General features: G+C 34.3%; 1 pseudogene; it reads left to right on the top strand.

Annotated features, from left to right (window-relative positions):
- Nucleotides 1-9,436: 9,436 nt before the first annotated feature.
- On the top strand, nucleotides 9,437-10,800 carry LOC133092639 (tubulin alpha-1C chain-like; annotated as a pseudogene).
- Nucleotides 10,801-11,151: the final 351 nt, after the last annotated feature.

The following is an 11,151-nucleotide window of genomic DNA, read 5'->3' on the forward strand; positions in this document are numbered from 1 at the left end:
ATCATGTAAAGCTACAAACCATATTTCTCACAGTTCAAGCAAAAATTGTTTCGTAACTGCCTAAGTCACTTTTACAACAATCTCAAATTCTGAAGAAAAAATGTATACTGAATATTCATATCTTACAATTTGCTTCAGCCAAGCTAAGCCTCATTTTTTCATCTATTGCTCCACTCTCAAAAATTGCTACCCATCTCTGTGAATGTAATTTCTTTCTGTATTCAGCTAGTTCGTTAGTCTCCACACATCCTGTAATATTATTCCTAACAACTTGGGCAATTTCTGTCACTAGCCCTATATTCTCAAATCCTGCCAGACTAGTCCATTAAGTAAACAGGAAAACAGCACTACTTCTTTTGTCATGAATAAGGAAAATTGGATATTTGCTGTGTCCTCGCTAAGCACTTTTGTGGTCCTGGTAATGTCACTAAGCCTCTGGGGCTTCAGTTTCCTCATTTGTAAAATAAACAAATTAAATTCAGTGGTACTTAAAATTCTTTCCAGTTCCACACTTCTGCAACTTGGCTTCAAATATCACTTCAAAATAAAATTTATAAATTAGATTTATTGCCATCGTTTGCTTCTTTCAAAACAAGAAATTCACAGGAAAGGATAAGTACAGTTTATTTATCTGTATTTATTTATTTATCTGAGGTCTATTTTCTAAACAACCGTTCCTTGTAAAAATCTGTAGGGCTTTATCCTTTCTGAAGCAAGATTATTTTGGCATTTCTAGGTTTATTTCCTGAGGAGGAAAATAAAGCCCTTACTGAAAGTTATCTTAAAACTATAATCTCTCCTAGGACATATCACTTCCCATTCATCATTTTTTTCCCAGCAAAATTGATTCATTGATTTATGTTCCTGATTCAGACTCTTTTTTTTGTTTGTTTTTGCATGTTTTTGAGTCTGATAATTATGACTCTTCTCATCAGTGGTTCTGAACATCAGGTTTGAAGTTTATACCTTTGTGCATGCTTTTTGAATTCTAGTTTTACTTCTGCATTGCGCAAAGAAATAAGTTGGTTTGACAAGGCTCAATTGCTTTGTAAAACAAAGTAATTAACTAACAAGTAAGAGATACCGCCACACTAGAGAATTCTAAATAATTTACTTTTAAGTATGTTTTAAAGGAAACTGTAAAACTCAAAAAGAAATTGTCACAGACTGGAGAAGAGTATAGGGACGCGATGATGAAATGCAATTTTGTGGTGTGCTGGATTGAATCCTGGAATAGAAACCACCTTAGTGACAAAACTACTGAAGCCTAGATGAAATCTAGATTCTGGTTAATGGTAATACACTAATGTTAGTTGCTTAGTTAGGACAAGTTTACCATAGTTATATAAGATGATAACGTTTGGGGAAATAGTACAGGAATATGGGGACTACTTGTGCCATTTTTACAATTTTTGTGAATCGAAAAAGATTTCAAGATAAAAGTTTATTTTTAAATTATTGTACCCAGAATTGATCTTTTTCATGGCATTTTGGAATGGTTTTCTATGCTAGGAAATCTGTGCAATGACTAGACTCTCTTGGTTTTAAATATTCATCAAATTTACTATCAGTAGTAAATTTTCCCAAAATATTATAATGTGATAAAAGGGAGAATATTTCCACAGACAAGCATCAACCACACAATTCATTTTATTCCAATCTGAATAAGGAAGAGTTCTAAGAAAAAACAAATTCATCCTCTATTTTAAATATATTCAACAATTGCTTTAGACAAAACTGGTCCCTTTAAATCCTAAAAAAGCAAACCCATATTCTAATATAACTAATTTTTATTTACTTAAAAAATCAAATATATTAGTATAGAAATAAAATTCAACTGTGAAAAACTGTTTCTACTATTTTCTTAAGTTTTGCAAAGTAGTGATGAAATAAATGGACAAACTTGTCAAAATTGATCAAACTACATTAGGTTTTTAATATTATCTAAGAGGTGGACAAACCTGTCAAAGTTAACTAAACTAATCTATATTATTAAAAAAAAATCTGAGTAGAGAGTCTATCAAATTGAATACATGGTATTAATATTTTAATGATATAGAATGCTGTAACTACACAATTTTTTAAAAAATATATGTTTTACTCAGGAGTTTTGGGTGGCATTTTTGGTAGTTTAAAGCACCAACCAGTGTAGTGACGAATATCTGTGCTGTTAAATACTCAACCAAATTATGCTATCAATTCCTAACTTAATGGTGTAAAGAAAATAATCCAAATATGACTGAGAAATCAATTGTTATCTTTGCAATGTCAAATACTTACAGTTGGATAAAAGTACAGATGTTTTAAACATGTCTCAACTTATGGCATTTGCTAGATTCTACTTCTATAAAGAAATATATAAAATTCCACTTTGGGTGTGTGTGTGCGTGTGTGTGTGCGTGTGTGTGTGTGTGTGTGTGTGTGTGTGTGAAATACCAAAATAATCATGTATCAAAAATATTCTCAGTAATAAATTTTTTCTAATAAAAATTGTACAAGTCTAACTTTGTAACCATTGAGGAGGCAATACCTTTGACTGGGTACCAAAGAGCGGAAAAAAAAACAGTGGTAAGTTCATATATATATACATATAGTACCATATATATATATATATATATATATATATATATATATATATATATATATGGTACTACATATAAAATGTACTCTCTCCATCATCCTTCACTGCATCATAAGTCTACTGAAAAAAAAACCTTTAACAATAAGTATATCTTGAAATTATTGAAATATTTTTATTATGAATAGCATTCGTAGCACATAGAAGTTCAGTGGGTAGTTCTTAGTGAAGTTCTTAAAGGTGTCAAATTTAAAGTAGAGATTTTATTTTACAAAATATGTGTTGGAAATTTGCTGATTTTAATAAGTACTATTACTAGATACTGCTTAGCTGATAGTTACAAAAAAATTACTATCTATTACTTTGAAGTGAAGATAAGGTTTTAAATAAGGCCTCTTTTTGAAAGAAACAAATGTCACGGAGACAGTATTTTTGAAAACAAGTAGTATTTGGAAATGTTTCTATAATTATATAATTTTCTTCCAGAAATGGTATCATCTGTAAAAACTTTTTTTGTCCATGTAAAACACTTAAAAAGAGATTTCTAACCTGTTTAAAAATCTTTCAAATTAAGAGTGTCATTGGGTTTTGAATGCACTTGATAAAAATATTAAAATGCAACAGAATCTAATTTTAGTTGACACTTGAACAATGCAGAAGAACAAGGTTGGTTGAACAACCAACCTTCTGTGCAGTAGAAAATCTGCATATAACTTCACAGCCCGCCTTCCATATCTATGATTCTGTACCCACAGATTCTACCAACCTCAGATCATGGAGTATCACAGTACATACAAAGTGAAAAAATATCTGTGTATAGGTGGACTGGTGAAGTTCAAATCCATGTTGTTCAAGGTAAAATGTAGTGTGAAAAAATAATGGATGGAGTTAGGGAAGTTAGAAGGTACTAGCTGAATTTTAATTAAAATTTTCAAACAATGGAAATGTAGAATAAAGAAATTTGTGACAACAAAAGTAAAAATAGATATAAATTGAACTACATCGAAATTAAAAAGCATGCCTCAAAGGGCACAGTGAACCTACAAAATGGGAGAACATATTTGCAAACCATATATCTGGTAAGTGGTTAATATCCAGAATTTATAAAGAACTCCTACAGCTCAACAACAACAAAAAACTGATTAAAATAATGAACAAAAGGATTGAATAAACATTTTTCCAAAGGAGATATGCAAATGAACAAGCACATGAAAAGATGCTAACATCTCTAATCATTGAGGAAATAAAAATAGAAAGCAAAGTGAGATGCCACATTACAACAATTAGAATGACTATTTATCATTAAAAAAAAAAAAACAAGTGTTAACAAGAATGGGGAGAACTAGGCATCTTTGAGCACTGTTGGTCGGAATGCAAAATTGTCTAGCTGCTATGGAAAACAGTATGGCAGTTACTCAAAAAATTAAAAATAGAATTACCATATGATCCAGCAGTTATGCTTTTGGATATATACCCAGAAGGATTGAAAGCAGGGTCTCAAAAAGATATTTGTATACCCATGGTCGTAGTAGCAGTATTCACAATAGCCAAAAGATTGGAAACGAACCAACTGTCCGTCAGTGGATGGATGGGTTAAAAAAGCGCGGTATATACATGAAATGGAATATTATTCAGCCTTAAAAGGATGAGAACTGTGACACATGCTATAGCATGGATAAATCTTGAGGACATATGCTAAGTGAAATAAACTGGTTGCAAAAAGAAACATACTTACATGAGGTACCTAGATCAGTCAAATCACAGAGACACAAAATAAAATGGTGGTTGCCAAGGGCTTGGGGAAGGGGAAATTGGAAGTTGCTTAATGGATACATAGTTTCAGTTTTGCAAGATGAAAAAATTTCTGTAGATTTGTTGCACAGCAATATGAATGTACTTCACACATTTAAAACTGGTCAAGGTGGTCAATTTTATGTTATGTTCACACAACTAAAAAAGACTTTTATAATATTTACAATTTAAATATTTAATATTAAAAATATGTGTTTATATAATCAAAAAGAATTAGTTTGTAATTCTTCCATCAGAAATACGTAATGTTGTGAGGTGTCTTTTTCAGCTATGATAACCAGTATCATCAAATACAGAAGAAAACAAAATTTGTTTAGAATTCTGAATTGCCTTTTGCATGTTTTTTTTAAATTGAAGTATAGTTGATTTACAATATTCTATTAATTTCAGGTATACAACATAGTGAGTGATACAATATTTTTACAGTTCATACTCCATTTAAAGTTATTATAAAATATTGGCTATATTCCCTGTGCTTTAAAATATTTCCTCATAATGATTGTATGTTCATTGAAAATTTTTAAAAATAATGAAGCAACCACATTCATCATTAATACATTATTAATGGTACCTTTTAGTGAAAATATTCAGTGTTATTGATAAATACAATAAAATAATTGTAAAATAATTTAACTATATCTCACCTTTTAAATTCATACTTTTATAGTGTACATAATAAATTAGCACATTATATGTTAATATATATGAATATGTATAATACATAGATCACATTATAAATAAATATGCATCTATTGAAGTTCTACTCTTAAAATATTATTATGGAGGCAAATATCAAAATTCTATTATCTAGATTCCATTATCTAGAACACATAAAATAATTCCAAACTGGAGTTTGCCACACAGGCACTCATTATCTTGCATATAAAAATTCAAAAGGTGATTGTTTTGAGATACCTAGAATGGATGTGAGATTTGGCTGTACATTTAGAACTTCTTGGTGAGTGAGCTATTTTAGCTGACACTCAACTGTCATAACATGAAGCTATGACTCATTTCTGTTAAATTTCTTTCACTTTTACTCTTCAAGTATGTAAAAATTACACAGGTCAGGTTAATAGTTTCATATTAAAATTATAACTAATGATCTCAGTTGGCCCCAAATCTTACCCAATAATTAGACTAAATTTTTTTAACCCTTCATTCTTCCATTCTCTGAGAAGATTCTTTTATTCCTTCTCCTCACTTTTAAAACCCCTGATGTTTCCTCTCATTATGGTGCTCAGGAAATCTTTCTCTTTCCCTGAGAAAATACAACCAATCAAGAGAGAATTTATACAAGCCCCCATCATCACCAAATGTACCAGTGTAGCTGCACCTGGACTTAATTTTTCTACCTTTCCTTCTAATACTATGAAAAAAAAAAATACGTTCTTCTAGAAATGCCAACTCCTCTCTTGCACTAGATCCCTAATATTGTCCCTAGAATACTATTCTAGCACTTCTCATTTCTCTTTGATGTATGATTATTTTCCCCTTGTCTGTTGGATCAATCCCATCAACAAACACACACATATCCTACAAACAAACAAAAATTCCCTCTCTGTATTCACATTCCTCTCCATCTAACATCACTCTATAACACGAGTGTTTATACATGCTATCTCCTACCCTGCTCATTTATTGTTTTTTGAACCCACTGCAATTAGACTTTCTCCCCTAGAACTCTAGTAAAATAGCTCTGGTCAAAATCATCAACAACCTCCCCATTGCTAAATGAGCAGTTTTCAGTTCTCATCTTCACATAGCCAAGAGTATTGGATCACTTCTTTCTTGAAACATTTTCTTCATTGGGCTTCAAGGAAACATATTCTCCTAAGTTTTTCTCCTTATTACCTTTGCTAACTCTTCAGGTTTTTTTTTTTTTTTTTCCTGACCCCAATTTTCACTCAGTCCTTTGATGATTTCATCTAATCTTATTATGTTACATTCTATTTATACAATGATAATTCCCAAATTTGCATCTCCAGCCCAGACATGCTAGTAAAATTCAGATTTCTATATTCAATTGCTTCCTCAGCATCTTCACTTGCATACCTCATAGGCAGCTCAAACTTTCATTTCCAGAATCAAATACTAATTCTCTGAAGTCTTATTTTTCTCGATAAGTATCTTCACATCCAATCCAATCTGTTAGAAAAGGCTTTTTGTTCTACCATGAAAATATGAGTCTGTCTACTTCTTGTTTTCAAGTGTAAGGATTAACACCTATAATGATCAAGTTATATTCTAAGGTAGCTTTTATTTGTTGCCTGGTAGTTTGCAGTTGGCTCAGAACTGATTTACCACTATTGCCTTTTATCCGTCCTCTACAGACAATTCACCACACAAAAGCCAGCAGGTTCTTTTAAATGTTATACCATGCTAGTCACTTATTTGGAATCGCCTGGTATGTTGCTATATCATACAGATTAAAAAACCAAAGTCCCTAGTATGTGCTTCCAGACCTTACCTCCTCTCCCTGCCCTCATGTATCTGACATCATCTCCCACAAATCCTTTACTTTCTTCTTGTCAGCCACAGTGGCATCTTTGCTGGGTTTTGTCTGGAATCTTCCCCCAGAGCTCCTTGGCTTATTTTCTCACCTCATTCAGATCTGTGCTCAAACGTCACTTTAGAAATAGTGCCTTCCCTTACCACTGTTCCTAAACTAGTAACCTCATATGCATCTCTCCCTCTGTTTCCCTCTTTGTCCCCCCTATTCTTTTTCTCCTTAGCACTTATTGCTACTTGACTCTTGTCTCTGTTTTATCTTTTTTCCTGTCTTTCCCTCAAAATTATGTTTTATCAGGGTAGATATTTTTATTTATCAGGGTAGATATTCAGGTTTACTGCTGTATTCTTAGTGTCCAGCACAGTTCTTTATGCATAGTAGTTATCCAATAAACATTTGTCAAATAAATTGAGAAAAGTATTGAAACTGATGATATGTGTTCTACTTCTTAATGTACTGAAATACATTACTCTTTTTTTTCTTTAGTAGTGTCTTGTCAAATAAGAAATTATACATTATCGCTTGCCTTGTTTAGTATAAAGAAGTTGGATCAATAGGGAGTGGTGAGGGCTTCTTTAATTTATAAAATTCTCTATAACTAAAAATTTTAAATTGCCAGCTAGGCTGATCATTGGAGAAGAAAATAACCAGACAGCTAGGCACTATTTTGTTGTTGTTATTAAGAATTATTTTCAAATGTAAAGATGAGCAACTTTTATAATTGTAGTAACAATATTCATAAATGTGAAATTACAGTGCTCAAAAATATATGTGTATTTTAATTTCAGGCTGCTTTTATTTCATACTATACATAACATAAAAGCTGTTTCCAGTCAGATGATGTCAGAAGGCTATAGATGTTGAAAAAAAAACAGAAAACACAAAATCTCTTTTGCAGACCCTTTTGCTATTAGCTGAAGGTATTAGATATCCATAGCTATAGCTATGACTAAGGTACATGGCACATTAAAAAAAAAAAATCCTTGTTCTACCATACTTACTGCTATGGTAGGTACTGGCACTACCATAGCACTAACTAAATTTTCACAAACTGAGATATCTGACTTCCATGTAACAGAAGTATGAATAGCAGATGGTTGTGAGGGAGCAAATTTTGGATAATTTGTAAGAGGAACTTTTTCTATGACTTTCTAATTAAAGTTTTTGTCTGGATTGAATTGCAAAGTCATACCATGTTTTTATGCAACTTGCTTTATTAGCATAATACACAGATGACATTTGCAAAGATTATATATACATGATAAGAATAAGTATTTCTAAAGCACACAGAACTGAATAGTGAGACTTGGTAACCATGAAGTCACTGGAGTTCAAATTTCTTGAATGTTAGGATCCTTATACTAAAAGAAATAATCCCTTCGACTTGGAATGCAGGCAATGCAGTGTCAAATCCTGGCTGCCACTACCTAAATGACTTACTTTGGCCAAGTTACTTAATCTTCTGAGTTTTGGTTTTGTCATTTAAAAATGGGGACCATAATATCTACTTAAGTGAATTGTTCAGGTATTTAAATAAAAGTGTGTCTAAAGTTCTTAGCATACTGACAAGCATATACAAAGTACACAATAAAATTTATCTATTTGCATCATAAATTAGGCAACAAATGTATAGTTGAGGAAACAGATGCCTCCTAACTATCTAGATATATTCTCTTCACTTTTTTTGTTTATTCACCAAAATTGTATTAAAAGCATACGTGAATATGATTTAGGCACTTATTTAATAAAATTTTATTCTCTAAATTTTCCTACATCTCCATCAATCCCATGATCATTTTTTGTCCATAGCTTTGATTTCCTGGTGCTCTATCCCTTGCCCAGAAAGCCTGCCCTTCTGGATGCCCAACTACCCAGATCCTGGCTGTGTTGGAAGGTATACGTTGAGTCTCAATTTGCTCAATTATCTTTCTCTGATGGTTGAGCTTCTCTTCTCTCCCTGCTCTTAGATATTTATCCTCAGTCCTAAAAAGGTCAGCACTTTGTTTTTTCTTTTTCTTTTAAAATCATAGTGGGGAATGTACAAGATTTATGGTTGGAATATATGGATTCAATCTTATCACTTATTCATGTAAGGCAATCAAGATGAGGGTGGATTCTTTTATACAAAACAGTCATAATATTAGCTCTCTAAATGCGTTTATGAGTACCAGTCAGTTAAAAATCACTGGTAAAAACAAATTGTATTGTTGCTATAACTGTATTAGTGTTGTTTCTTGTAAACTTGAGTAAAAAAATTTTAAAAATATAGAAATAAGGATAATTTTTTTCTAATTTTCTTATGCACTGAAAAGTATTATTGCTATTTTGTTGCATATTATCTTCCTATATATAATATGTATATGAATTCACATGTATACTTTAAAAATCAAAAATAATATGTCTAATGAACTGTTTTTTAAATAGTTAATGTTTGACTACTTCTTCCCCGGACTCCTTGGTAGTCTGTTAGTGGGAGATCTTTGTGGCTGTCCCCTCGCCTCCTCCAGTGCCACAGGACCCTACAAGTCTCAGCCATGTGTGAGTGCATCTCCATTCATGTTGGCCAGGCTGGTGTCCTTATCAGCAGTGCCTTCTGGGAGCAGGCCGATGTCCCCATCAGCAATGCCTTCTGAGAGTTCTACTGCCTGGAACACGGCATCCAGCCCAATGGCCAGATGCCAGGTGACAAGACTGTTGGGGGAAGGGATGACTCCTTCAACACCTTCTTCAGCGAGACAGGCACTGGCAGGCATGTGCCCACGACAGTGTTTGTAGACCTGGAACCCACGGTCATTGATGCAGTTTGCACTGGCACCTACTGCCAGCTCTTCCACCCTGAGCAGCTCGTCACAGGCAAGGAAGATGCTGCCAATAACCATGCCCGCGGTCACTACCCCATTGGCAAGGAGATCATTGATCTTGTCTTGGACCGAATTTGGAAATAGTATACAGGTCTTCAGGGTTTCTTGGTTTTCCACAGCTTTGGTGGGGGAACTGGTTCTAGGTTTACCTCCCTGCTGATGGAACGTCTCTCTGTTGATTATGGCAAGAAGTCCAAGCTGGAGTTCTCCATTTGCCCAGCACCCCCAGGTTTCCTCAGCTGTAATTGAGCCCTATAACTCCATCCTCACCACACACACCACCCTGGAGCACTCATTGTGCCTTCATGGTAGACAATGAGGCCATCTATGACTTCTGTTGTAGAAACCTCGATATTGAGCACCCAACCTACACTAATCTTAATCACCTCATGAGCCAAATAGTGTCCTCCATCACTGCTTCCCTGAGATTGGATGGAGCCCTGAATATTGATCTGACAGAATTCCAGACAAGCTTGGTGCCCTATCCCCGCATCCACTTCCCTCTAGCTACATATGCCCCTGTCATCTCTGCTGAGAAAGCCTACCATGAACAGCTTACTGTAACAGAGATCACCAATGCTTGCTTTGAGCCAGCCAACCAGATGATGAAATGCAACCCTCACCATGGTAAATACATGGCTTACTGCCTGTTGTACCATGGTGATGTGGTCCCCAAAGATGTCAATGCTGCCATTGCTACCATCAAGACCAAGCGTACCATCCAGTTTGTGGGCTAGACAAGCTTCAAAGTTGGCATTAATTATCAGCCCCCCACTGTGGTACCTGGTGGAAACCTGGCCAAAGTACAGCTTGCTCTGTGCATGCTGAGCAGCACCACAGCCATCGCTGAGGCCTGGGCTCGCCTGGACCACAAGTTTAACCTAATGCATGCCAAGCGTGCCTTTGTTCAGTGGTACGTGGGTGAGGGCATGGAGTAAGGAAAGTTTTTTGAAGCCTGTGAGGACATGGCTGCCCTTGAGAAGGTGTACAAGGAGGTTGGAGCAGAGGTGGGAGAGGATGAGGGTGAAGAGTATTAACCCGTCTGCTACAGTTTTACACTCTTGTCTTAGGATTGTCTTATTTGTGCTCTGTGGAGCTGCCCTTTGTGGCCCTATCTTGTCAATAAAAGTGATATTTCTATTTTCAATGTCAAAATAAATAAATAACTAGTTAATGTTCAATGTTAAGAGACCAGGTTGGAGACTAAGAACAAATTAATAGATATTCATTGCCTATCCACAAACAGTGCAGAGATGCTACAGGCTCTGACGTATCATCTCCATATATTCATGAGAGCTCATTATTAATGAATCTTGAAACAGTGTCAAGTGTCAAATGAAGTTTTCAGATCAACTTCACAAAATTAGTTAGGGTGGGCATATGCAAGC

The sequence above is a fragment of the Eubalaena glacialis genome, chromosome 5, assembly GCF_028564815.1.
Source record: "Eubalaena glacialis isolate mEubGla1 chromosome 5, mEubGla1.1.hap2.+ XY, whole genome shotgun sequence".
NCBI lineage: Eukaryota > Metazoa > Chordata > Mammalia > Artiodactyla > Balaenidae > Eubalaena > Eubalaena glacialis.